Source organism: Rosa rugosa, chromosome 2, assembly GCF_958449725.1.
Source record: "Rosa rugosa chromosome 2, drRosRugo1.1, whole genome shotgun sequence".
In the NCBI taxonomy this organism is placed as follows: Eukaryota; Viridiplantae; Streptophyta; class Magnoliopsida; order Rosales; family Rosaceae; genus Rosa; species Rosa rugosa.
Window position 1 is genome coordinate 37145799 of NC_084821.1, and position 24757 is coordinate 37170555.

Genomic DNA, 24757 nt, shown 5'->3' on the forward strand with positions numbered 1-24757 from the left:
TCTAGAAATGTATATAGCAAGTGTGAACACATACCAACAAATGAAAAAGTAACCTTGACTATCCTAAAGTCCTCTTACACATGATATACAAGCAGCAAATGACACAGTCGGAAGTATCACTTAGGTTTACAAGCAATAAACCTAAAATAAAGGTTTTGAAGTCCACCAGAGATAAAAGAGAATAATCTCAATTTGATTGATAATATGATAAAAGATAGTTCTGCAGCCGTTTAAGGTTGCTTATATATGGGAAAAGAAACCCTAGGGCGACTAACAATGAACCCTAAAGCCCACGGATTAAAACAAAACAAATCCAAAATAAACTAGAAAACCTAAAATAAAAAGAATGTAAAACTAGCCTAAAAATATTAAATCACGAATCGGATAATTAAGACGATGTTCAAGGAAATCCCGATTATGTGTCTGACCCAAACTCTAGGTTACTTGACCTAGTGGTAATAGGGTTACATTAGAAGGATCTAGATTCCTATTCAATGATTACTGTCCTTGTATGATTCAGATTCTATGCATTGTAATCCTCTATATAAAGAGGCCCCTATTATCAATGAGAATATACAACAACTTTCTCTCACTTACCGTTTCTCTACAACACGTTATCAGCACGAGCCCTAACCACAAAAACCAAAAAACAAAAAAACCTGAAAATCTTCGTCGCTACCGCAAGCACGCTAGCCGCCTCACCACCGTTGAGACTCACCGTCGCTGCTCTCCTGCAGCCTTGCTGCACGTCTGCTTCCCCTGCAGCACCGCCGCACGTCCGCTGCCCCTGCAGCACCGCTGCATGCCCATTGCATCATTCTCCTCCTAGTTTCTCCTCTCGTTCCTGTGCATATCAGTCAGTTTGCAAGCCCCGAAATTTCTAGTTCGGAACTTCAGATCAAAATCCTTCCTTCATCAAAGTTGTTCGCCTCTGTCTTTTCTATCTGACCTACAAATTTCAGCCCCATTGGAGTCTTTTTGAGACCTGTACACCAATCGGAGTGGGAGCTGTTCAGAAGCGAATCTGCTCCGAATTTGAACAAGTTTGATTCGCCTAGGACTGAAGCTCGTCTGCAATCCTACTGTAATACCCCGAAAAATCCAAATTAAATTCTGTGGATTTTTAGAAATGATTTCACGATAGTGGGAGCGAGTATGAGGCTCGGAGGAATTGTGGAATTAGTTCGAACGATTAATTTTCGAAAAACGAACGTTATTTAGGGAGTCTCAAAAAGTGACTTTTTATACATTGGGAATTTGGGAAAACTTCCTTCATGAAAGTTGTAGAGGACATTAAACCGAGTGCGTGCATATGTGGTACGTAAAAATCGGAGTTCGTATGCGAAAGTTATAGGCGAAATATGAAAGTTACTGTTTTTGGTAGATTGGTATAAATTTGAAATGTTGCTGTAGCCAGGTAACTTTTCTTTCTTTTCTCTCTCCTTCCCCCGTGCTCTCTCAGTTTCTCTATTCTGCAACTCTCTCTTTCTCTCTTCTGCAACCTCCTCTTTCACCACCTCTAGACCACCAAATGGCGAGCTGCGAGCATCGATAGACTCGTCTCTTCCTCCTTATCACGCATGTGGGAGTTGTTTACGACGATTTGGCCGGAAATGTGGAGATCGAAGCCAACATTTTTACTGTAGCAAATTAGTCAACGCCGATTTCCGGCCACCTCCAGTCATAAACCCAGGTCCATTAGAAGCGCCTTAAGCCGCTCTTCATGCTCGCCAAGTCTCATAACCCAGATCGAAGCATGGAGGAAGAAAGCATAATTGGAAAATTTCACTGTACATCGGAGTGCTTAATTGTTCGGCTACTTCAAGGAATTTTCTGACTTTGTCACGGTTGAGAAAGTGATTGGAAATGTTGAGATGATGCTGTGGATGAAATTTGGTGGCCAGAGGAGGTGTTGGCCGCCACATGAACAGTGTTTGTCGCATGAATAGTGCGGTGTATGAGCAGTGATTATATTATGTTTTTTTTAGCTAGTTAAATCCTATAATTTTTGTAGAGGTTGAATATGTCAATTTAGTTGGAATTGGAGAAGTTTTCAATTGATTATGAATTTCTGGGAATTAGGGTTTCGATTATCGATTTACGAGAATCCGACCGTCGGATATCTCTTGGTTTTGACTTGGAACCTTTAAGATAACGAATTGGTATTAGATGTAAGATTTGGGTGGAATTTGAGAAGTAATGGAGATAGGGATTTTCGGGTTTCGTTTAGGTTCGTATTTATTTTATCGGATTGCCGTTTACGGAAATATAATTGTGTACAGGGCAATGTTGCGAGCTACGGCTAGATGAAGGAACTCGTTTTCGTGGTCGCCAACCAGTATTATTTATATTTGGTTTTTAGAAGACGCAGCGGGAATTAGAGGTGAGTAAACCTCACGTGGTTCATATTACGAACCGAATAAATTTAATTACCTTATTTTGTCGTAATTGCGTGAAAATATTTATGGAATAAATATTTGTTTTAAAATCATATGGACTTGATCAACTACGGTCCATGGGTAAGTAAAATGATTTTTACGATACAAATGAATTTCTCGGTTTTATTGCATGTGAACTATAGTTGGTATTAGTGATTATCCCTGAGCGGATAATTACGTATATATATATTTACGTGATTATATGTGAATGGTGTGACATTGAAGAGTGTGGAAATTGGGATGATTAAATTATTATGAATTGACATGTGACTTACCATATTTATATGTGATGAACATGATTGATGAGTTCTTGTTAATATTCATGATTTACATTGGAGGATGTATAGAGTTAGAGAATGTAAGGTTCTGAGGATGAGGTGTCCGAAGTTCGACGGTTAAGGATAACCGGAGTGTTTGTGTGCTGAGGACGGGGATGTCCAAGGTGCGACGGTTTATTATTAACCGAAGTTGTGTGCTGAGGACGGGGATGTCCAAAGCGCGACGGTTTATTATTAACCGAAGTATATGGTGCTGAGGACGGGGATGTCCAAAGCGCGACGGTTATAGTGTTAACCGAAGTATTTTTGCCGTTGCTTGACCCTAGGCCAAGGTGTCAGAGGTAACGAGGCAGTTAGAGCTCTAACGTGTTATTGGGATGGACCAGAGTGGTGTTATGTGGGTTGGGTGTTTGCAGGACCAGTGTGGTGTATTGTGATTTGAGGATTGTGAAAATGTATTCCTTGTGGTTTTCCATGAGTGGTTTGATGTCTCTTTGCAGACGTAATACTGTTGAATTTTACTTGAATTGTAATTTAATAAATCAACAGTTCTTTCTTGTTTACTCATACGAGCTTTGCAAAAAGCTTACCGGGTTTTGTGTTGTTGCAATTCCCGGTATACTATTCAAACGGTGTAGCGGGTAATCCTACAGGACAGGAGAATCAGGAAGGTGATCGAGCTGTGTAGAGTAGCTGCTTGTGATACTCTGATTTTATGTTGTGAGGTTCGTTATGCTCGTTTAGAGTTTTACAATTTTACTTTGTAAGAGGGAATTGTAATAATTAACTCGAAGTTTACCGATTTGGAAATTTTGTGTAAGTGGTGGAGTTGTTTCTGAGAAAAGAATTCAGAACGTTTATTTGTTTAAGTTGTTTAATTCATGTTTCGGATTTTGAATGTGTTATTCAAAATTCGGGGCGTGACACCTACAATGAGGATCGAATACTCTGCAATCCTAAGAGATATGCTTTTCTAAAAGTTCCCGTTTTTGAAATTTTCATTCTTTTCTTGTTTTTCTCGGGGACTTGCAACCTCCCTTCTTCTACCCCCCCTTTCTTCATCATAGGGGAGACCAAATTAAGCCGAACTGTGGGGGTTCGTGCTCACTCCAAGCTTGGAGCTTGTAGAGTCCTCCAAACTTAGAGTTTGTTGAGAAGTTATGATCGACCACAAACACATCATTATCTAATCCAACCCCACTTGGAATCAAATTTCTTAGAAGCAACTACGCTCGGAAATTCCTAATTTCTTGAAAGCGAGTATGCTCAGAAATTCATAATTTCTTGGGAGCGACTATGCTCAGAAATTTTATATGTTTTCGTGGTAGCCTTTTACGCTCCAAAACTAACCCTAATTTCTTGTTCTCTTTTAGGATGAGTAACCTGAACAAATTGAAGTTTGCTTCATTGGGAACAACTGGCTCTGGATATCACAGGTGGGTTCGTGATGTCCGCCAGCATCTCAAGGCCGATGGAATCCTGGATACGATTCTCGAGCCTAGCCAGGACGTGCTAACTGTTGAGCAAACTCAAGCTTTGGAAGCAAATAGATGATGCAGAACAGATGGCAGCCAAATTTGAAGAACAGTTGGATCGTGCTAAAGGAGGAAAACGAAAAGTGACTAGTAGACGCAAAACAGCTCCTCGGAGTCCGTTTGGGACGCACCTTACCTTTCCGGAAATGGAATCGCGCCAGAAATCAAACTCGTTGCTTTACCACGACCTGTGGCCTTTTTCGGGCTTTCGGGGTCGTTTAGGGCCTCAAAACTGCATTTTTCTATTTTTCGGTGTTTTGGTTTTCCTAGTTATTTTCGAGTTGTTTTCGTTTTTACCCATGGGCTTTAGGATTTCATTGTTAGTCGCCCTAGGGTTTATTTTCTTATAAATAAGCCGCCTTAAGGCTGCAGAACGCATCTTTTATCATATTATCAATCAAAATTGAGAGTTTTCTCTTTTATCTCTGGTGGACTCCAGAATCCTTTATTTTAGGTTTATTGCTGGTAAACCTAGGTTACACGCTTCCCGCGTCAGGTGGTATCAGAGCAGGTCTTCCCTGTCTCTTTTATTGGCCTTAGTAGCAATGAGTGAAGTTACGAAGTCAGATATCGAAGCTCTTACAGCAGCGTTTACCGCTGCCATCAATTCCATGAATAATCAGATTGGAGAAATTCGTGGATTGTTGGGTGAGAGGAACAACAACAACAACAACAACAACAACGATAATCGGAATAGAGGCGGGGAAGGAGGCCAGCGAGTTAGGGCTCCACGTGGTGAAGTTGTTGTTAATACTTCAGAATCTGAGCCTGAAGAAGAAATTTTGCAATATGAACAACAGGGACAAGCTGACCAGGATTACAAAGTCAAGGCCGAAATTCCATTCTTTTCGGGCAACTTGGGTGTAGAAGATTATCTGGATTGGCAGCTTCAGGTGGACAGATTCTTTGAGATTATGGAAGTGCCTGAACACAAGCAGGTTAAGCATGTTGCCTGGAGATTGAAGTGTACTGCTGCAGTATGGTGGGATAAGTTGCAGAGCACTCGAAAGAAGCAGAGGAAGCAGGGTGTTAGAACGTGGCGAAGAATGAAGCAGTTAATGATGGAGAGATTCTTGCCAGATGATTATGAGCAGATTCTATACAGGTTGTATATCGAATGTGTCCAGGGAACTAGGACAGTGGCTGACTACACAGCTGAGTTCTTACGCTACTCAGAGCGTAATGAACTAGGAGAATCTGAAGGCCAGAAGGTGGCTCGCTATGTCAGTGGGCTGAAGCCTTCCATTCAGGATAAAATTGGGTTACAAACTGTTCATACTATGGCCGAAGCTTCAAACCTAGCATTGAAGGCAAAGTTGTTAGAGAAGCCTTCACGAGCTTCTTCTTTCCAGAGATATAACTACCAAAGGAGCGCAGATTTGGTTAACTCCTCAACTGACAAGGGTAAAACCACACTGCAGAAAACAGAAAACACTTTTAGGGCTTCCAGTCCTCCTTTTAAAGGGGCTGGCAGTTCTAACAGTTCTAGTGGTGCTCAAAACAGGGCCCCGAACCAGAGGTTTAATAATCCTTATGCTAGACCTACAACAGATGTCTGTTATCGATGCAACAAGCCTGGGCATACATCTAATGTGTGTCCTGAGAGGAGACAAACTGCTCTTATAGGTGAATATGATGAAGATGAAGAAGAAGGAGGAGGAAGAGGTGACGATTATGATGGGGCTGAGTTTGCAGAGGAGGAGTCTCCTGAAAAGGTTAATATTGTGTTGCAGCGGGTCTTATTATGTCCTAAAGAAGATGGGCAACGACGCAATATTTTCAGGTCATTTTGTTCCATCAATAATAAAGTGTGCAATTTGATTGTGGATAATGGGAGCTGTGAAAACTTTGTAGCCAAGAAGCTGGTGGAATACTTGCAGTTACCTACGCAGCCTCATGAAGCACCTTATTCCCTTGGTTGGGTCAAGAAAGGTCCACAAGTTCGAGTTACTGATTCCTGCAAAGTACCGGTATCCATTGGTAAGCATTATAAAGATGAAGTTCTGTGTGATATTATTGATATGGATGCTTGTCATATTTTATTTGGACGACCATGGCAATATGATGTGGATGTGATTTATAAAGGCAAAGATAATGTGATGATGTTTATGTGGAATAGTCATAAAATTGCTATGGCTGCTGTGTGTCAATTTGAGAAATCTGGTGGAAAGAAAGGGGAGAGTTTCCTGAGCTTGTCTAGCAGTGAATTTGAGATGGAGGAGGCTTTTAAAGAATCTGAAGTTTTCTGCCTAGTGGTGATAAAGGGGTTGTTGGCGGCAGAAAAGGAAGATGTGGTGATCCCTAAGGAAGTGCAGAAAATGTTGGGAGAGTTTAAAGAGTTGATTTCAGATGAGTTGCCCAACGAACTACCACCTATGAGGGACATTCAACATCAGATTGATTTGGTTCCTGGAGCTAGTTTGCCAAATCTGCCACATTATCGAATGAGTCCCAAGGAGAATGAGATTTTGAGGGAGTAGATTGAAGACTTGTTGAAAAAGGGGTTCATTCGTGAAAGTATGAGTCCTTGTGCAGTTCCAGTCCTCCTTGTTCCTAAGAAGCGCAATCAATGGCGGATGTGTGTTGATAGCAGGGCCATAAATAAGATAACTGTGAAGTACAGGTTTCCCATTCCTCGTTTGGAGGACATGCTTGATGAACTGGAGGGTTCCAAAGTATTTACCAAGATAGATCTTCGAAGTGGTTACCACCAGATTCGAATCAAGCCAGGAGATGAGTGGAAGACAGCTTTTAAGAGCAAGGATGGCTTGTTCGAGTGGATGGTTATGCCATTCGGGTTGTCTAATGCACCCAACACTTTTATGAGGCTTATGAACCAGGTTCTTCGTCCTTTTATGGGTTCCTTTGTCGTGGTCTATTTTGATGATATATTAATCTATAGCAGGACCAAAGAAGAACATCTGGTACATTTGAGACAGGCTTTGGGAGCTTTACAGGAAAATAAACTGTACATTAACCTGAAGAAGTGTACTTTCTGTGCCAACAAACTGTTATTTTTGGGATTTGTGGTTGGAGAAGAAGGCATTCAGGTTGATGAAGAGAAGGTGCGAGCAATAAGAGAATGGCCAGCTCCAAAAACAGTTTCTGAGGTGCGGAGCTTTCATGGTTTAGCTACTTTCTATAGGAGGTTTGTGAAGAATTTCAGTACCATTACTGCCCCTATTACTGAATGTTTGAAGAAAGGCAAATTCCAATAGGGAAAGGAACAAGAGAAGAGTTTTGCCCTAATCAAGGAGAAACTTTGTACTGCGCCAGTTCTTGCTCTTCCTAATTTTGACAAGGTATTTGAGGTTGAATGTGATGCTAGGTGCTGTGTTGTCACAAGAGAAGAAACCAGTAGCATTCTTTAGTGAAAAGCTGAGTGAAGCTCGTCAGAAGTGGAGTACTTATGACCAAGAATTTTATGCAGTGTTCCGGGCATTGAGGCAATGGGAGCACTACCTGATTCAGAGGGAGTTTGTACTGTTCACTGATCATCAGGCCTTGAAGTACCTTAATAGCCAGAAAACTGTGAATAAGATGCATGCAAGGTGGGTAAGTTTTCTGCAGAAATTCCCTTTTCTGATTCAGCATAAATCTGGTACTCTTAACCGGGTTGCAGATGCTTTGAGTAGGAGGGCTTCCTTGCTGGTCACTTTAGCTCAGGAGATTGTGGGGTTTGAGCTCTTGAAAGAGTTGTATGAGGAAGATACTGATTTTAAGGAGATCTGGACCAAGTGCAGTAGCAATATTGCAGTTGCAGATTTTTATATGAATGAAGGATATTTATTCAAAGGCAATCGGCTATGTATCCCTAGTTCTTCGTTGAGAGAGAAACTTATTAGAGATCTGCATGGAGGGGGTTTGAGTGGACACTTGGGCCGAGACAAAACTATTGCTAGCCTTGAGGAGAGGTATTTCTGGCCACAGTTGAAAAAGGATGTTGGAACTATCGTGAGGAAGTGCTACACCTGCCAGGTTTCTAAGGGTCAGTCCCAAAACACAGGACTTTATCTTCCTTTACCTGTTCCTGATGATATTTGGCAGGATCTTGCTATGGATTTTGTGCTGGGATTACCCCGTACCCAAAGAGGTGTGGATTTTGTGTTTGTGGTAGTTGACAGGTTCTCCAAGATGGCGCACTTTATAGCTTGTAAGAAGACTGCTGATGCGTCCAATATAGCCAAACTGTTTTTCAGGGAAGTGGTTCGTTTGCATGGAGTGCCCAAGTCCATCACCTCTGATAGAGACACGAAATTCCTTAGTCACTTTTGGCTTACGTTGTGGAGAATGTTTGGAACAGCCTTGAACCGTAGCAGCACAACTCATCCTCAAACTGATGGATAGACAGAGGTTACTAATAGAACTTTGGGTAACATGGTTCGGAGTGTTTGTGGAGATAGGCCCAAACAGTGGGATTATGCTTTGCCACAGGTGGAGTTTTCTTATAACAGTGTTGTGCATAGTGCAACAGGGAAGTCCCCATTCTCCTTAGTTTATACTGCTGTTCCTCGACATGTGGTGGATTTGGTAAAGCTTCCTAAAGTTCCTGGTGTTAGTGTTGCTGCTGAAAGCATGGCCAAGGATGTGCAGTTTGTTAGAGAATCAATTAAGGCCAAGCTGGAACAAACTAATGCAAAGTATAAAGCTGCAGTTGACAAGCATCGGCGAGTTAAAGTGTTCCAGGAAGGTGATGACGTGATGGTGTTCCTGAGGAAGGAGAGATTTCCTGTTGGTACCTATAACAAGCTGAAGCCCAGAAAATATAGTCCTTTTAAAGTGGTCAAGAAGATCAATGATAATGCTTATGTTGTTGCACTTCCAAATTCGATGGGCATTTCTAACACTTTCAATGTTGCTGATCTGCATGAGTTTCGTGAAGATGAGGCTCTTTATCCTGAAGAGAACTCGGGGTCGAGTTCTTCGGATGTGGAGGAGACTGATGCAGAACAGATGGCAGCCAAATTTGAAGAACAGTTGGATCGTGCTAAAGGAGGAAAACGAAAAGTGACTAGTAGACGCGAAACAGCTCCTCGGAGTCCGTTTGGGACGCACCTTACCTTTCCGGAAAGGGAATCGCGCCAGAAATCAAACGCGTGGCTTTGCCACGACCTGTGGCCTTTTTCGGGCTTTCGGGGTCGTTTAGGGCCTCAAAACTGCATTTTTCTATTTTCCGGTGTTTTGGTTTTCCTAGTTATTTTCGAGTTGTTTTCGTTTTTACCCATGGGCTTTAGGATTTCATTGTTAGTCGCCCTAGGGTTTATTTTCTTATAAATAAGCCGCCTTAAGGCTGCAGAACGCATCTTTTATCATATTATCAATCAAAATTGAGAGTTTTCTCTTTTATCTCTGGTGGACTCCAGAATCCTTTATTTTAGGTTTATTGCTGGTAAACCTAGGTTACACGCTTCCCGCGTCAATAGAGTAGCCTTAGAGGCAAATAAGGCGAAAGCCATCATCCTAATGACTAGTCATATGGATGATTCGCTCCAGTACGAGTGTATGAATGAAGAAGACCCAAGAAAGCTGTGGGTTTCACTCGAAGAAAGATTTAGCAAACGTCCGTGACTCCCTGCTTCCTGACCTAGAAGTGAGATGGCATAGCCTCCGCTTCTGTGATTTCAAGTTAGTTCTTGACTACAACTCGGAAGCACTTCGCATTAAATCCTTAATGAAATTCTGTGGTAAAGAGATCACAGATGCGATGTTGATTGAGAAGACTCTCTCTACCTTCCCCGTCTCTGCATTGATGGTTGCTAAGAACTATCGAATCGATGTTACTGCAGGATGGATCACATGGTTTCATGAGCTCATTGGAGCTATGAATGTATCTGAAAAGCATGACAACATCCTTGTGAAGAACTATAATTCGAAATCCGTTGAAATTAGCATATTCCGGAATCCAATTATAGTCGCGCCCCTAAGAGAGGGCGCCAAGAGAGAAACCCTAATCTTAGGGATACTTCTGGACGTTTTGGTCCATATAATCACTCTACTTGGGAAGGTAACCGCCTAAATAGGCGAACACGGAACCGAAGAGGTAAACGTGGAAAGAGAGAGGGAGGCAACGCCTCTGGCCATGTTGGTGGCGCGACCAACACTAAGAGCCATCTAAATGACGCTTTCAAAGTGCCTCAATCAATGGAGTCTGAGCAAAGAGATGTATGTTCTCGATGTGGAGTATCCGGTCATTAGGCACACATTTGTTGAGCTCGTGAAGAAATTGCCACCGCCTACAAAGCATATTGTGAAGCAAGAGAAGCTCACTATGTGGAACAAGAAGATCAAGAAGATGATCTAGAGTGAAGGGTTGAAGACTACAAATCTGGCTGGGATCAATAGATCGCCAATTCTGTTTAAGTCTTTATTTTTCCAAGAGATGTAATAGGCAATTGCCATATACTGTGTAGTAAATGCCATTGGTTTAGTTTTTCTTCACATAGGCTCATCCAAAATGAGTGTGATGTCTAGGAAGGTTTTGAGATAAGTGGTACTTAAGCGAGCTTTGCTCCACCGACATCTCTCTACTCACCTGGTCATATTTATTTTGGAGTTACCGAAAGAAGTCAAACGACTACCTTTGTTTTGCATTAGCTAGTATTTGGATTAGATTCTCCTAATGGTTAAGAGACAATGATGAATTCCGTTGGCTTATGAATAAAATTTCGAGTTCTTTTCATTATGACTCAATTTTGATTCTGAGCATATTACTTTGTGACTACGATGGCTGGGTCATCAGTAGTAATTCAAGGACATGGAATAGCCCAAGTTCCCCTTGCCAAAAGGCACCTTGATTAGTGTCGCAAAAACTCTCTACGCTCCTAGGGAAAATCGCACCTATGAATAGTCAAAGGATTCCATGCGAAAACGGATGTAGAGAACGGAAATGAGTTCCTTTGCAATACCTCTAATGATTGCGAACAAAGGCGCATCTTAGAGAAGTTTATGTGTCTCTCTAGTGGACTCTATGTCACTATTCGAGCTATCAAATCCAATAAAGTTATGAGAGAAGATCTCTTGGATTTAGACACATATTGGCTTTGTCACGACATGATAGGTCATCCTGGTCATGATATGATGATCCGTCTACTAAAGACTTCACATGGACATCTTTTCTCTCGAGCGAAATGAAGCATGAATCAAAAGTTGATTCCTGGACTAAGTGTGACCGACGCTGCTGCCTAGGGCACCGCCTCCGTCCACCACCAGCCTAGGGCTGGCATAGTCCCCATCCATGATGCCATGGATGGCGTCCATCATGGTGATGGCGCCCCAGGTGATGCTGCAATCACCAACTTGCTTCAAAACAGCGTTTCAGACGCTCAGGCCTAACCAAAATTCTCATTGGTTGCTTCTAAAGCCTCTCGCTCGTTTTACAAAGCCCGTTCCTTAGGGAAATTAGGACTGAGACCGTCCTATGCAAAGGATATGAAAATACTCATTCTGTTCTTTCACAAAGAATCCATGGGGATTCTCTGGACTGATTCAACCAATTTGCGGACGTTTAAATATATCATGATGTTGGTTGACACGCAAACACGTTGGTCACGTGTTGTGCCATTGTCCACTTGTAATTCTGCTTATATTACACTCTTAGCACATATCATATAACAACGGGCTCACTCCCCGGATCATCCTATTCAGTCAATTGGATTTGACTATGCTAGACAGTTTACATCGAAGACTTTCGATGGTTATTGCATTGGGACTGATGTTGGACATCATATTCCCATGTACACACCCAAATGGTCTCGCGGAAACGACTACGATGGTAGTCCGGACATTGGTAATGCGCACCAATCTCCTTATATTCGCTTGGGGTGATGCAATAACGCATCCAGCTATGCTAATTCGTCTACGACCCACCGCCACTCGATCTACCTCTGCGTTCCAGCTAGTGACTAGGTACAAGTATCGTACTTACGCATCTTTGTGTGTGCCATTTATGTGCCAATTGCGCCGCCACAGCGCCCTATGATGGGTCTTTACAGACGAATGGGCAACTACGTTGGATTCGAGATTCCAACAATCGTCCGCCACTTAATGCCCTTGCATAGCGATCTCCTTACCGCTAAATTAGCGGATGTCACTTTGATGAGACAATCTTCCCGTCATTAGGGGGAGATAAGAACACGGATGTTCAGCAGGAACGACAGGAATTGTCGTGGTCTGTCCCCACTATGTCTCATCTCGATCCCTACTAAAGTGACGAGATCACACATCTGCTGCAAATATGTCTGCAAGGAAGTACGTCCCTACGAGAGGACGTTGCGCCACCCTACACGGAGGTAGGCATGGAGCCAACGCCAAAGAGAGTGGCACATTCACCTCATCAGTATGATCTTCCAATTCCTGGTTGAATCATAGAAAGTAAACACTCCATCAAGAACCTCATGCTGCACATTCACCTCATCAGTATGATCTTCCAATTCCTGTGAATAACAACAATCTGATGAGGAAATATACCAATGATTGCAGAAGTAATAAGATCATGATTTTTCTTGACTATCTCATAGTCTTGCACACAATACCATTGCCAGCCTGAAACACACTGGCTTTCCCTTATCCCCAATTCTTTTTGTTTTCCTTGTTTGACGAGAAACAGAATTTACTAACACAAAGTCACAAATGGTGATAATATAGGGGACAAGGTGTCCATTTTTATATCCAACAAATTTAAAACCATCTAAGAAAACAGAAAAAGGCATTCAATCAAAACTAAGAACCAAATAGCACAAAAAGCTAAAGTACAACAGATTACCAAATTCCAATTCAATTATATATATAGCATGAAACGAGCTATCTGTAAATGCTGAAGAAGCTGATCCCCAAAGGGACACAAAATATTGATCACCATCCCACAAGTGGTCTACCTCCTCACCCCTACCTCCTGAAAGATCTTTCTGTTCTGTTCTCTCCCGGCCATCCAAAAGATTGCCCCAACACTGCACATCCTCGAAGCACCATTCCCATCTTCCTTCCTCCAAAAAATAAACTTATACATCTCACACAGTAAGGCCTTGCAATAAACTGGGACGAATCATCTCACATTAGACTCCATAAACTATTTCTGCCATAACACCATTGCAATCGGGCAATTTAGGCGAAAATCAGATGAAATTTTGGGCAGACGTTTTGCCATCACACAACAATGTCAGGAGAGGCATTGGGAAGGCCATCCTTCCATAAATAATAATCAAAGATAACACCTGAGGAGGTAATACCTTAGGAGGTAATTTAGCTTTCCATGTTGCAAGAGAAGGACATAAAAGAGTTGTCCATTAATTGTTTTGACTAGGATTTACAAGACAGTCAAAAAACAGCTGTAACTTCCACTCCTCAAGCCAGCCAATTTGAAACTGGCAAAATAATTTCTAAATGAACCAGTAAGTTGTCTTGATCACTAAGATTCCTTCGAAACCCAAAATCACAGACTAAAGGATAAGACAAATCTGCACATAACCTAGAAGTCGAAGTGGTGTGAAACTGGTAGATTCTAGACTGTAAATATTTGAATACAAAAATATTAAGTCATTAATTCAAATTAGAGACCAAAAGTAAATATTTGTTACATACATCCCATGCAATTTTATTAATCCTGTAATGGAGCCTTTGGCAAACTTCTGCAAGTTGATCGAATGCAGAACATTGTCAAGAGTATAGCTACATCCTTCCGACATTTTAACTTTACAACTTAGTTTTTCATACAGTACATAAACTAGAGAGCACATTACATATATGTATATATACACGTAAATACTACACGCGTAGTGAAGATCATGATCAGACATCCACAATGTGAACATCGCAAATTTAGCCACACCATACCAGCGGTGTGTCATAAGACTCAACCATTCAAATTATGTAGTCTAATTTGCAGAGTCCACACTTCAGATCAGCTGGCCTCTACGTATATGTATCTGGTGTGCTGAAATTACATATATGTATATATACACGTAAATACTACACGCGTAGTGAAGATCATGATCAGACATCCACAATGTGAACATCGCAAATTTAGCCACACCATACCAGCGGTGTGTCATAAGACTCAACCATTCAAATTATGTGGTCTAATTTGCAGAGTCCACACTTCAGATCAGGCCTCTACGTATATGTATCTGGTGTGCTGAAATTTCTTCTCTACATTATTATGTGTGTGTGTGTGTGAACGCAATTGTAAACGATGAAGGCCAAACACAATTAAATATATATATATATATATATATATAATGAAAACTAAGAAGTAAACCTTTTTCAATGCCAAGATAAATGGATCATTCTTTGATAAAAATGGCGCCACTCGAGGTGTTTGCGACAATAGATCCAACCAAGATTTTATGAATGAAGGATTAACTGCCAAACTGCTGTTTTCTGCAAAGATTTGAATGTTCTTTCCTTTGTGACCATAGATATGCCTCTGCATGTAGTAAGAGAAAAACAATGCATTAGAGACTGTAAACAACTAACGTGGACACTTAGTTATAAACTAGTCTAGTTTCCAATTCTGTAAGACAAATATTAGCAATTTTATATTTTAGAATTCATGTTACATATTCCTGTTCTAGAAACTAATACCGTATAAATAGCCATAGACTAAGGAGAGAGCAAGTTTCTAACGTTTTGATGCAAAAGCTTCTAATGACATGATACCACACTTTCCACCGTACTAAATCAGGCCACACGTACACTTAATGATTCACACTTCATTACGCCTCTCCAGACGGCCAGGCACGGAACCAGGGGTGGGCTGAGGTATGCTGCAGCACACCTCAACATTTTGGAGAAAAAAAATGATTATATATATAAAGGCCTGCTCACCTAAGGGACAGTTTTTAAGGGACAAGTGAATCTGACGGCTGAAAATAAATGCACAGTTTTAAGTTATTATAATTTCTGCTTTTATATTTAATACATGTGGTTAAGATGCATTTGCCCCTCACAGTCCCTTAAAACTGTCTCTTAGGTGAGCAAATCTGTATATATATATATATGCTGCAACAAGCCAACAACTCTCTTTTTTTTCTCCCCTTTTCTCCTCGTCTGTTGTCCCCTCCTCACCTTTTCTCCCTTCTCTCCTCTTTTCTGTCTTTTCTCCCCTCTTATGTGACTCCCCTCCTCACCTTTTCTCCCATTTTCTCCTCCTTTCTGTCTTTTCTCCCTTTTTTCTCCTCTTTTTTGTCGTCCTCTCCTCACCTCTCTCTGCACATCAGCGTCGGTCTCTCACCTCTCTCTACCAAGTCACTCACTCCTCTCCTCAGCACTCTGCTCTCATTCTCTCCACTTTATTGTGGTATGAATTTTTCTGATGAAATTAGAATGTGATTTAGGTTAGAATTTGGGTATTTCTAGTTTTGTTGATGTAAGGGATCATTAATATTGTTGACTCATCTTCTAAGCATGTTTCTGAGTTAAAATCTATTCAAGAAGTTGAAGTTGTGGAACAATTGCTGTTGGGGAACTTGAAACTGGAAAGTGAGCTAACCAGACATGCAATTTGCAAAGAGCTGGAGCTACTCAGTGGAGTTCAAGGTATTATTCTATCAAGAACTTGATGAAATTGTACAACTCAACTAGTTCAGTCTTGAAAAACATGATCGATAATGGACTCAATGGAAAAAATACGTGGAGAGGTTTGGGTGCTTCTAAAGCTCTTAGATCATTTGACAAGTGTTATGCAATTGAGATATACCATCAAAACGAAGTAGAATCTGCCAAATTTTTAAGAATAATTTTTCTTGCCAGCATAAGGTAAATTTTGCACACCTCAAATTTAATTCCTGGTTCCGTGCCTGTCCAGACCTACCAGACTAGTTGTCTAGCAGACAGAATATTCCACATAAATCTGCAATCCTAAGTTTCAGGTTTTCACTTAGACATTGATATCGTTATAAACATTTCCCTCCTCAAATTCACTTGTAACAAGGAATAATATGATACTTAATTTCATAGTATATGAACCAAGAAGAGGTAGAGCTAGCCGACGAACTACAAAGAGAATCGTACCCCAAAAAAAAAGAGTTTATATTCTAACAAGCTAACCTTACCGCAAGGCTCTCAGCAACTAACTTGACACTTTTAATGATTGCAGTTTCATTAACAAATTGCCTGCATAAAATCAAGATTTCAGCAAAAGACTATTATACAGTACCATTAGTATGAGAAGTGAGTATAAGAAGACATAACCTGCCATCAAGCAGACTTCCAGTGCTTTCTAACAGTTCAGGAACAACAGAGAGTTCGGAAAGGGTGGCAGCAGTAACTCTTAGCCGTGAAACTGTTCATGTTCCCAAGCTACTTACAGCAGGTAAGACGGTTTACCACATGTTATACACTCTACAGTGTACGTGCACAATGAAAGCACATGTATGGTCCAGGACCAAAGCACAAACTAACAAAAAGATTGACAAGCACAGAGGAAACAAAAACTCAGAGCTTTATGTTGATGCCGGAACCAGAAGTTACCGACAAATAATTTCAAAAACAAATGAGCAATATGGACTTAATTTTTTTTTTTTTTTTGGGAGTGAAATCCACACTCCATGTTTCCATTTTTAGTATACTAACATCACATTTTTTACAATCCAAACTACAAAAGACAAAACTTAAGATATTAAAAAAAAGGAAACATGGAGTGTGGATTGTGGATTGTAAAATGGGGAGTGTGGATTTCACTCCCCTTTTTTTTCTTCCCCCGCCCCTAACATTTAAGTATTAGGGAGGCAGCTACTTTAATGTCTCTTACTAATAGTAGCAAGGTTGATTCATCAATAAACATTTTACTCAGATTATGATATTTTTTCAATGAAAATGTATTATCACCCTGCAGTTATGGTCAAACAAACTTCATAAAGCTACGGATCTGATATTAGTCAAAAATAAAAAAATAAAAAATAGAGCCAGTGATGTGATTGTGTAATCTCTTGAGGTGCTCTGGTTTTGAGTTTGTAGTGTGTGCTTCCTCTCATCTTTAACCCAGTGTAGTAGTTTTGTCCTTGGTTTCCTGACACCAGATTACTGACAGTCTTTTGTAATCTCTTGTAAATGTTCAACTCTTTTGGTGATGAGCTTATGATATAACAGTTAAAGTAATAATATGTTCATTTATGTTTCATTGTAGTGAGTTTGAGGAACTGGAAGCAGTCCCATCCATGGATGTTATGGATGGTCCTTTAGAGCCATCATCATCAACTGCCTCTAATATCGCAGATGCTCCTGATGACCCTGCCTTTGTTAACTTCTTTAGTGTATGTGCTGTTCTCTTTGCTTTTCTACAGTTCTGGAAACTGGATCTGGCCTTTTCATATGAATCCCTACCTTATATCATAGATTTATACCATATATGTAAAACCATAGATACATGCTCACAACATATGCACAACAATCATAATAGGATTAAGGCTTACCTTCAGCAATAACAGTCATGGATTCCATCTTATGCAACTGCTTAACTCGATCACTGAATATAGTCTTCTGTTACTTACCAACTTGCTTCTCAATGGACAGAACTTATGCAATAGTCGTGGTAGTAATCAGGGACCAATTCATCTGTATATATATGAGACTTAAACCTCAAGAAGCTTCCCATTAAAGCATTCCTTGTCGGTTTAGGTTTCACTATTAGATTCCTAATGTATCACAACTTATAGCCTTTCTTGTCGACTAAGCAATGGATTACTATCCTTAATGAATTGATACACTATTCATTAAGTTACTAGTATTGATTTACTGTTTGTATCCATGTTAAACTAGGATTGATATTAAGCTAATCATCAATTACTTTATGATGATATGTGTTATGTCCATATTTGATCTTACAATCTCCCCCTTGGACTCACACATATCATGCTCGATGATTTGCACCAGAGAACATCAAAACCTACTTAACTTACTGAAGTGCGCGCCAGATAACAAACTCAAATCGAAAATCCATTCCAACATGGTCAGATCACAGTTACTTATGTAGAGCAAGAAACAGTATACATTTTAACAAAAATGCAGAGTTTCAAAACCACTAACACAAGCTTCTGCAATCTACATATGTTCAACCAGAAGTGATACAATATATGTTAATGTGTATCAACAAGTAAACATATATTAGGTCCTACTTTATGTTTCTAAAACCAGAAACTCAAGCAAATTTACTGAACACTGATGGCTTAAAAAATATTGCTTGAACCTTAACATCATGCTTCACATGATTTAAGTCATCTGATAGCAAGTATGATATTCAAAACAAGATGATAATTTCCAAAATAAAACAATAAAGCTGCAGCAAAATCATAACTGGAAATACCTCAAAAGTTTATTGATAATAATAAAATCTGTCATTACAAACAAGTTGTGATAAATAAAGTCAAAAGACCACAACTAAAAAATACAAGAACTCAAAAACCTTAGAAATTTAAATTGCTCCAACTGGATTAACTCTCTACTGAACCTAAGCATCTAGACTAGCTAAAACTCCAATGTTGGCTGTATGCTTCTGGAATGCTGCTACTGACAATGCCTTGGTGAAGGGGTCTGCTAGCTGTGAATTCGTGTCAATGCTCAAAACAGCTATCTCACCATGCTTAACCCTTTCTCTAACACTGTAATACTTTAAATCAATATGCTTAGAATTATTTGATCTTTTACTGTTCTTGCTAAAGAAAACTGCAGCTTCATTATCGCAATAAATCACAAGTGTGTCTGCCACAATGTGACTTAACACTTTGGTCTGCATCAAGAAATTCCTGATCCAAAGTCCTTCACACACAGTTTCATATACTGCAATAAATTCAGCTTGCATGGTGGAGGTTGAAACTAGAGTTTGCTTCATGGTTTTCCAAGCAACTGCACCTCCTGCTAGCATATACACGTATCCACAAGTTGACTTCTTGGAGTCTGGATAATTCCCTGCGAAATCAGAATCTGAAAATCCAACGAGGTTCAGATCCTCCACTTGCCTATAAACTAGCATGTGACTTTTAGTTTTCTGCAGGTATCTCAACACTTTCTTCCCAGCTACCCAATGTTCATGGCTTGGATTAGACTGAAATCTTGATAAAATCCCTACTGCAAAAGACAAGTCTGGCCTAGTGCAGACTTGTGCATACATGAGACTTCCTACAAGTCTAGCATAAGGCTTTGACTCCATATTTTCTTTCACAACATCACTTTTGGAACTTTGCTTCTTGGTTAGTTTATCTCCTTTGGACATGGGGACTTCTCCAGTTGCACACTTCTCCATACCAAATCTCTTCAAAACTTTGGTAATATAATTTTGTTGAGACAAACCAAGTAGTCTCTGTGCTCTATCTCTTTTAATCTCAATGCCTAGTACATAGGATGCTTCTCCTAAGTCTTTCATGTCAAAATTCTTTGACAGAAAGCTCTTGGTGTCTTTAAGCAGTTTAATGTTACTGCTAGCCAAAAGTATATCATCAACATAAAGTACTAGGAAAATAAAATTGTTCCCAACTGTCTTCAAGTAAACACACTCATCAACAAGATTCTCTGTAAATCCAAAAGTAGAAATCACAGAATCAAATTTCTTGTACCACTGTCTAGAAGCTTGTTTAAGGCCATAAATTGATTTTCTTAACCTGCATACTAAGTTTTCACTTCCAGTTTGCACAAAACCTTCTGGCTGCTTCATATAAATCACTTCATCTAGTTCACCATTCAAAAAGGCTGTCTTAACATCCATTTGGTGTAGCTCCATATCAAAGTGAGCAACTAAAGCCATGATTATTCTAAATGAGTCTTTTGTAGAAACTGGAGAAAAAGTCTCAGTAAAGTCAATGCCCTCCTTCTGTGTAAAACCCTTGGCAACTAATCTTGCTTTATGTCTCTCTATATTGCCATTTGCATCTCTTTTGGTTTTGAAAACCCATTTACAACCTATAGGTTTCTGATTTGGGTCAGGTTCAACTAATTCCCAAACTGCATTTTGACTCATGGAATTAATTTCTGCTTCCATTGCTAGCTGCCATTGATGAGATTCACTACTTTCAATGGCCTGGTTAAAAGTAGTTGGATCATTGTCCTCTGCACAATCTATTTCAATTTCTGCTTCTTGCAGATAAACAATGTAGTCACTATCTTCCCCCCCATAAGTTGGTTTTCTTACTCTCTGTGATCTTCTAGGCTGAGGGTTGTCAGTTACGTGGTCAGTTACCTGACCAGTGACAGTTACTTGGTCAGTTACTTGGTCAGTGACATGACCAGTGACAGGTACTTGACCAGTTACTTGGTCAGTGACATGACTAGTTACAGGTACTCGACCAGTGACTTGGTCAGATACTTGACCAGTTACATGGTCAGTGACTTGTCCAGTGACAGTTACTCGGTCAGTGACATGGTCAGTTGCTTGACTAGTTATAGGTACGTGATCAGTTACTTGGTCAGTTACTCGACCAGTGACTTGATCAGTTACTTCTTGTTCTAAAGGCAATGCTACGCTTATATTCTCATCCGACACAATTTCCTCAAAATCTGAGGATAAATCCTCAAGGTTTGTATTGTGAACTTTTTCACTTAGAAACTTTACTTGATGTGTTTCAAAAATTCTAGGTGAATGATAAGCAGAATATAATTTATAGCCTTTAGACTTATCTGGATAACCTATAAAATAGCAACTAATTGTCTTAGGATCAAGTTTATTCAAGCTTGGATTATAAATCCTAGCTTCTGCATGACATCCCCAAACATGGCAGTGATGAAGACTAGGTTTTCTGCCACACCAAAGCTCAAAAGCAGTCTTTTCTATAGCTTTACTAGGTGTTCTGTTGCAAATATAATTTGCAGTTTTTAAAGCCTCACCCCACAGAAATTTAGGCAAACCTGTTGTACACATCATACATCTAACCATGTTCAAAAGAGTCCTATTCTTTCTCTCTGCAACACCATTCTGTTGTGGGTTATAGGGTGTTGTATATTGAGCTTTAATTCCATTGTCTTGCAAAAACAAGGCAAATGGACCCTTTTGTTGGCCGGATTCAGTGTACTTGCCATAGAACTCACCCCCTCTATCTGATCTCACTGTTTTGATTTTCTTTTCTAGTTGGTTTTCTACCTCAGACTTAAAAATTTTAAAGGCTTTCAATGCTTGTGCCTTTTCTGAAAGTAGATAAATATAACTGTATCTAGAAAAGTCATCAATGAATGTGATAAAATACACATTCCCACAGATAGTTTGATGCCTAAATGGTCCACATATATCAGTGTGTATGAGTTCTAATAAATTTTGGCTTCTATATGCAGTCTTCTTTCTAGTATTAGTTATTTTTCCCTTAAAGCATTCAACACAGTCTGTTAGATCAGAAAAATCAAGTTCATTTAGGATGTTGTTTTTCACCAAAATTTTCAGTCTCTCTTTTGAAACATGGCCGAGTCTTCTATGCCATAAAAATGCAGACTTTTCATTTAGTTTGGTTCTTTTAACACCTGTTAAAGTGCTAGTACTGTTGGTGTTATTTTCAACAAGTAAAATTTCTTGTTGAGCCATTGAACAATTTAACTGTAAATAATCATTCATAATAACACCAGAACCAATTTGAACAGAATTTTTAGAAATAAGAATTCCATTACTATCCATAACAAGTCTACAACCAGATTTTACTAAAAGAGAAACTGAAACCAAATTCCTTCTCATGGAAGGTACATAAAAAACATTGTCCAGAACTAATAATTTTCCTAATCCTAAATCGAGCTTTAAGGTTCCAATAGCCTTGACTGCCACTCTCATGCCATTGCCTACACACAGGTTCACTTCATCACTTTTTGGGATTCTCCTCCTTATGAATCCCTGCAAAGAATTAGTAATATGAATAGGTGAGCCTGAATCTATCCACCAAGACTGTGGTTCAACATTTATAAGATTAATTTCTAAGGAAAAAACTGTATTAGAAAAAATCTTACCCTTTTTGGCTAACCAGTTCTTATAGCCAGTGCAGTCCTTTTTCATGTGTCCTACTCTTTTGCAAAAGTAGCACTTGAACCTGAATGGCCTGTTTTCCTTGGCCACTGCAGCTGTTGAACTCTTAGTTATGGCTTTGATAGGCTTGAGCTTATTCTGGGGCTTTTTCCTTTTAGGCTTCTCAATAAGGTTAATGGTCGTAGCAGGTTCCTTTTCTTCCTTGATCCTAGATTCCTCATCCACACAGATGGATATAAGTTCATCTAAAGTCCAGTTTCCCTTTTGTGAATTGTAACTGGTTCTAAGATGACTAAAACTGTTCGGCAAGGAATGTAGTGCATAATGCACTACCTGCTCATCCCTAACCCCCATCAAGAGTTCCCTAAGTCTGCCATTTATATTGATCATCTTCATAATATGCTCTCTAACTCCCCCTGAACCCATGTACTTCAAATCATGAAACTCTTTAGTCAACCTAGCTGCTTCAGCTTTTTCACTTTCTTTAAACTTAGCACCTATGTGTTCCAGAAAATCTGATGCTAGCTCGGGCTCTTCAATACTTCCTCTGACAGTTTTAGACATAGAGGTTCGAATGAGGTTCTTAGCCATTCTATTGGATCTATACCACTTCTTGTAAAGATCAGTTTCCTTCTTAGTGCTCTTTTCAGTTAACTCTTCAGGTTTGTCCTCAGTGAAACAATAATCTATGTTCTCATGCATTCCCATATAGTTCTCTACAGAATCTAGCCAAGCTCTATAGTTGGTTCCAGTTAACATCAAGACACTGTTCAAGTTCATGTAAGAGTTACCTAAGGAGCAAAACAAAATTCAAGTGAGTTCTCAATTTTGTAAAGAAAATTAATTTTAAGTTTTCTGTGTTTTATTTAGCTTTAAGCAACCAAAACAAGAACATACAGAAAACCTAAACACCATACTTGCATTCATGTCAGTCCATAACAAAAACAATATTAAGCATCACTTTTGAGCAGAAACTTAATATCCTGGAGTTCTTTATCAATATGCCATGTTCAATGAAAACAAGTTATCCAAAGAAATTTATCCACATCTTTAGACAGAAGAAAAATTTCTAAGTATCCGTATTTATTTTCATCAAGCATGCATACTGCTGTTTTGTATTCTAAAACCATACTTAACCACTTCTTTGGAAGATAAAACTGAAGCATAGTTTTAAAACACAAAACACAATTTCAGTTTTGTTACTCGATCAGGTATAGTTACTTGGTCAGTTGCTTGGTCAGTTACTTGACCAGTTACACGTACCTGATCAATGTTTTCTGCCAACATCAATGAAGGATGCTTTGTGCATCATAATCACTTATGCCAACAGAAAACCACAAAACATATGAGCTCTTTTACTTTACATTCTATCCAGATTCATCCTTGTAAGAAAATTAAGCTCTTGTATCTGTCAACTTTAACGTGTAAACAAAATCTGGGAGATTTCTGTTCTTCATACAATTTTACACAATCACAGATACAATACCATATCATCAATCAATTCAACATGCATATTCAAGCATAACCAAAATTGATTCGATTCCAAGAATCCACAGAACAATCAAGAAATTGTAAATTTCATCCGGTCACCATCTACTCTAACCTAACGCACGCCGGGAATGCTTCTAGGGTTCTTGAGCACAATCAAAACTTAATTATCATGCTATGAATCGAAAACAATTTTCACAGAAAAACCTGTTTTTGCTTTTTCCCCAATTTGCTGCTTAAAAAATCATAGCGGAAGCGTGAATTTTATATTTAACCAGATGCAGCAATCGACTTAAGTAACTTACCTTTGATCAGGTACCTGACCAGTTACTTGGTCAGTTACCTGGTCAGTTACTTACTTGGTCAGATACCTGACCAGTTACATGACCAGTGACTTGGTCAGTAACCTGATCAATTACTTGACCCGTAAAGCAAAAAACTCTTAAAAAATTTTATGTTTGTTTTTCAAAACCCTAAAACGATTTTTCATATTTGTGAGCCTATGCTCTGATACCAATTGTAAAACCATAGATACATGCTCACAACATATGCACAACAATCATAATAGGATTAAGGCTTACCTTCAGCAATAACAGTCATGGATTCCATCTTATGCAACTGCTTAACTCGATCACTGAATATAGTCTTCTGTTACTTACCAACTTGCTTCTCAATGGACAGAACTTATGCAATAGTCGTGGTAGTAATCAGGGACCAATTCATCTGTATATATATGAGACTTAAACCTCAAGAAGCTTCCCATTAAAGCATTCCTTGTCGGTTTAGGTTTCACTATTAGATTCCTAATGTATCACAACTTATAGCCTTTCTTGTCGACTAAGCAATGGATTACTATCCTTAATGAATTGATACACTATTCATTAAGTTACTAGTATTGATTTACTGTTTGTATCCATGTTAAACTAGGATTGATATTAAGCTAATCATCAATTACTTTATGATGATATGTGTTATGTCCATATTTGATCTTACAATATATTCTAGGGATTTCTTGAATCTGCCTGAATATGATTACAAACCAACGACAAGGAATGTTATATGGAAAAGGGGTGTTTCTACAGCTGAGCTTTAGTTGTT

The 24757-nt window shown here is 39.4% G+C and overlaps 2 long non-coding RNA genes and 1 pseudogene across 2 annotated transcripts; 2 read left to right on the plus strand and 1 right to left on the minus strand.

Moving 5' to 3' along the window:
• LOC133730703 (primary amine oxidase 1-like) overlaps window positions 1–24757 on the plus strand; it is a 76728-nt pseudogene that overhangs the window by 4930 nt on the left and 47041 nt on the right.
• On the plus strand, window positions 1484–3563 carry LOC133732878 (uncharacterized). The gene is made up of 2 exons (XR_009857370.1): window positions 1484–2383; window positions 3355–3563. It is a non-coding gene; the product is annotated as an uncharacterized LOC133732878 (long non-coding RNA).
• LOC133732877 (uncharacterized) lies at window positions 12599–16550 on the minus strand. Its single transcript, XR_009857369.1, has 4 exons — window positions 16438–16550; window positions 16299–16359; window positions 14504–14671; window positions 12599–12683 (listed from the first exon to the last, which is right to left on the minus strand). It is a non-coding gene; the product is annotated as an uncharacterized LOC133732877 (long non-coding RNA).